We start from the raw sequence: 4,238 nt of genomic DNA on the forward strand, positions 1-4,238 counted from the left end.
CATAAATTATTTAATTAGAGTAATTTTTTTTAGAATAAAGTATGAATGTGTAGTTTAAGTTTAATAGAGCAAGCAAATAAATATTTTTATTTGTATCATTGACAAAATATTTAATTGAAGTAATAATTTTTTTATTAGACTAAAATTTGAAGGTAAAGTTTAAGTGTATTAATTTTTTGAATTAGAATTTTATTTTAAAATTATTATGAGAAATTATTTGTAATCGTCTTTGTTCATGGTTTTTGTGGCTTAGAAATTTGACGTGTGACCCTTCTGGTTATAAACTTTTGTTGATGCTATTTGTGAGTTAAAAATATTTAGAGGTGACTCTTCAAGTTTTTGAAGTTAAGGATTTTTTTTTGAATTATTTAATTGGAGTAATAATTTTTTTGTTAGAATGATGTATCAATGTCTAGTTTAAGTTTAATAGAGGAAGCAAATAGATTTTTTTATTTTTATCATTCACAAAATATTTAATTGAAGTAATAATTGTTTGATTTAGAAACAAATTTTAACATGAAGTTTAAGCTTATTAATTTTTGTAATTAGGTTTTTTACTTTGAAGTTATTTTAATAATGTTTAATTATTTACAAGCCTTTGTTCATGGGTGGACATACCTTACAAATAATTACCTGATTCCCTTCTAGTTTTTTGAAGTTAGAATGAAATTTTAATCTGTAGTTTAAGTTTAAGTTTAAGTTAGTAGATGAAGCAAGCAAATACACTTATTTACTTTAAATCTACTGTTGTTATGATTAATTATTTTTAATTTTGTTCATGTAGGTATATCATGAATTCAATTATTACAGTGTTGTATTTCAACGGAAGAGTATATGAAGACAATGATGGTGTAATATTTAAAGGCAGTAAAAAGGCGATTCAGATTAAACGCGAAATTAGTTTCAATGCTTTGAAAAAAAAATTGGAGATAAGGTAAAGTTAGAAAATAATGAAATTATTTCTACTATAAGTTGTAGATTTTTAGTTTCAGGAAAATATGTTGTGTTGCAAATTTGTGATGACAAAGATGTTGAAAGTATGATAGAAAGTTTTCAACAATAACAACAAATGTCAGTTCTAGAATTGTACGTAGAAAAAGAAGTTGCTGGTGGTTCTATGTTTCATGCTGCAAATTCTGTTACGTCATGTGGACATAATGAATCTCATCATGAGTCGGAACTGCCAAGAAATATAAGCAATTTACATGATGATGATGATTATCTTGCGTCTAACTCATACGTTGAAGAGTCTTTCGATGAAGATGATAGTGTTGATGGAATATCTGATACAGACGATGAAGTCACCGACATCATTGAACCAGTTTCAATTGTTCACCCAACTGAAGGTAAATTTTATGAAATACAAAATTAGTTGAATACATCTATCTTTTTATGAGAATTGTATTTAATGTTAACTAAATACGAGTAGTTTGTTGACGTGATTTTTTTTTTTGAAATTATTAGGTGTACCAGGAATTCAAAATCCATTTTGGAATGATGCTTTGCATTATAATAATATCAATTGGAGTCATCCGGACGAGGAGGACATTTGTGGTTTGCACATGCCAACGACTTTTAATGTTGGACAAGAATTATATGTTGGCATGGATTTTGACAGTAAAGATGCGGTAAAAAATGCACTGAAACAATATGTGGTGAAGGTGCATCAAAGTTTTAAGGTTGTTGAAATGAAATCGCACAAATATATCGTTTGTTGCCCCAACAACAACACAGAGTCTCCTTGCCCTTTTTATATGAGGGCAATTTTATCTAAAAAAACTTATGCATGGAAAGTGACACAATGGGGTGGACTGCACACATGTCTAAATATGACTATGACACAAGACCATGAGAAGCTTGATTCAGATTTAATTGCGACTTGCGTAGTAGGTACGTTTTTGATGTTCATATTATCCTACTTTTGTGTTATTTGTTATTTTAATTTTTTATTTTGATTTATTATTTGAATTAAAGGCATGATCAGAGAAGATCCATCAATAAAAATTTCTTTGATTCAAGAAAGGATAAATAGTGAATTTTCCTATAAGGTTTCATACAGAAAAGCATGGATGGCGAAACAAAAGGCGATTGCAATTGAATATGGCGATTGGGAAGAGTCATATGTGAAACTTTCGTCATGGCTAACACACATGCAAAATCATTCTCCTAGCTCTTACTTTCAAATACTACATGACGATTTTATTGTTGATAATAGGGTGAGTCGCGAACATCGTCAGTTTCATAGAGTATTTTGGACATTTGGTCAATGTAAAGAAGCTTTTAAGTACTGTAAGCCAATCATACAAGTTGACGGCACGCATTTATACGGGAAATACCGTGGGACCCTGTTAATGGCCACATCACAAGATGAAAATGGTGGTGTTCTTCCTCTAGCATTCGCCGTGGTCGAAGGTGAGACGTTACCAGCATGATCATGGTTTTTGGCCTACTTGCGTGAACACGCCACAAATAAGAATGGAATTTGTCTAATATCTGATCGTCACGTGAGTATAAAGTCTGTTGTCGCTAACGAAGCACTTGGTTGGCAACCTCCCCACGGTTATCATGTGTACTGCGTTCGACACATAGCGAGCAATTTCAATTGCAAATTCAACAACGCGAAACTAAAAGAGATGTTCAAGAAATTGGGTAAGGTTTATTTTATACATGAAGTTAATTTGAGTTTCATATCAACCTACAACTTTTGATGGTAACAAATTTGATACAGCGTACACGCCTTGCAAGCATATGTTTGATCAAAACTTAGAAAAATTTCGTCAATTCAGTCCAGCCATAGCAACATGGATTGATCGCATTTCAAAGGAAAAATGGAGCATGACTTATGATACATTTGGATGAAGATATGGTCACATGACAACCAACCTCTCAGAATGTGTGAATAAGGTGTTGAAAGATTGTCGCAACATTCCAATAACAGTGTTGGTCAAGTCAACATATAGTAGGTGCCGAAAGTACTTTGTTGATCGTGGTCGCCAAGCCCAAAGACAATTAAATGAAGGCCAAGTATATTGTTCTAAGCTTGTTAAAGAACTTAGGAAAAATCAAGAACAAGCTTGTTCGCACATCGTTCGCGTGTATGATATCCACTTGACAAGGTTTGAAGTAGAGGAGACCTTCAATCCTATAACGCAATGTAGCGGACAAAAGTGGGCAGTTAACTTGAATGACTATTATTGTCAATGCGAAAGGTATTCTGTGCTTCACTATTCATGTTCACACATTATTGCAGCTTGTGGTTACGTGAGCATGAACTACTACCAATATATAGATGTTGTTTACACAAATGAGCACATCTTAAAAGCATAATCCGCACAGTGGTGGCCTCTTGGGAATGAAGCAGCAATTCCTCCTTTTGATGATGCATGGACACTTATCCTTGACCCAACTACAATTCGTGCGAAAAGTCAACCAAAATCAACAAGGATAAGGAATGAGATGGATTGGCTATAACCATCTGACCACCGACAAAAATGTAGTAGATGTGGAGCAGAAGGGCATAATAGGCGTCGATGTCCAATGCAATATGACCGTGGGAGTAATTCATTTAATTGATTTATGTATGTTAGATGAGTGACTTGTATTGATTGAGGTTTTGTTCAATGTATTTACTTTGTGGTGTTCAATGAAATCGTCAGTTACTTATTTTTGAATGTGTACTTTTGTCAGGAAATTTATACATTACTTATTTTCAAAATTGTATCTAAAGGAGAACTATCTACAATGTTGTACTTAACAGTATTCAAATTGATACTAAAGGACAACTATCTACAATGACAAACTATGGACTATCTGAAACAAGGACAAAACCCAACATAATAAACATTACAGAATAAACCCTAAACACTACAGAATAACACCTAAGCCTTAGGGTTTATAGTTTAGGGTTTATGGTTTAGGACTTAAGCCTTAGGGTTTATGGTCTAAGCCGTAGGGTTTAGGGTTTATGGTTTAGGGCTTAAGCCTTAGGGTTTAGGGTCTAAGCCGTAGGGTTTAGGGTTTAATGTTTAGGGTATAGAGTTTAGGGTTTAGGGTTTAGGGTCTAAGCCTTAGGGTTTATGGTTTAGGGTTTAGGGGTCATGGTCTAAGCCTTAGGGTTTAGGGTTTAGGGTTTAAGGGTCAGGGTCTAAGCCTTAGGGTTTAGGGTTTAGGGTCTAAGCCTTATATTTTATGGTTTAGAGTTTAGGGTGTATGGTCTAAGCCTTAGGGTTTAGGATTTA

The sequence above is a fragment of the Glycine soja genome, chromosome 9 (assembly GCF_004193775.1).
Source record: "Glycine soja cultivar W05 chromosome 9, ASM419377v2, whole genome shotgun sequence".
NCBI classification, from domain to species: domain Eukaryota; kingdom Viridiplantae; phylum Streptophyta; class Magnoliopsida; order Fabales; family Fabaceae; genus Glycine; species Glycine soja.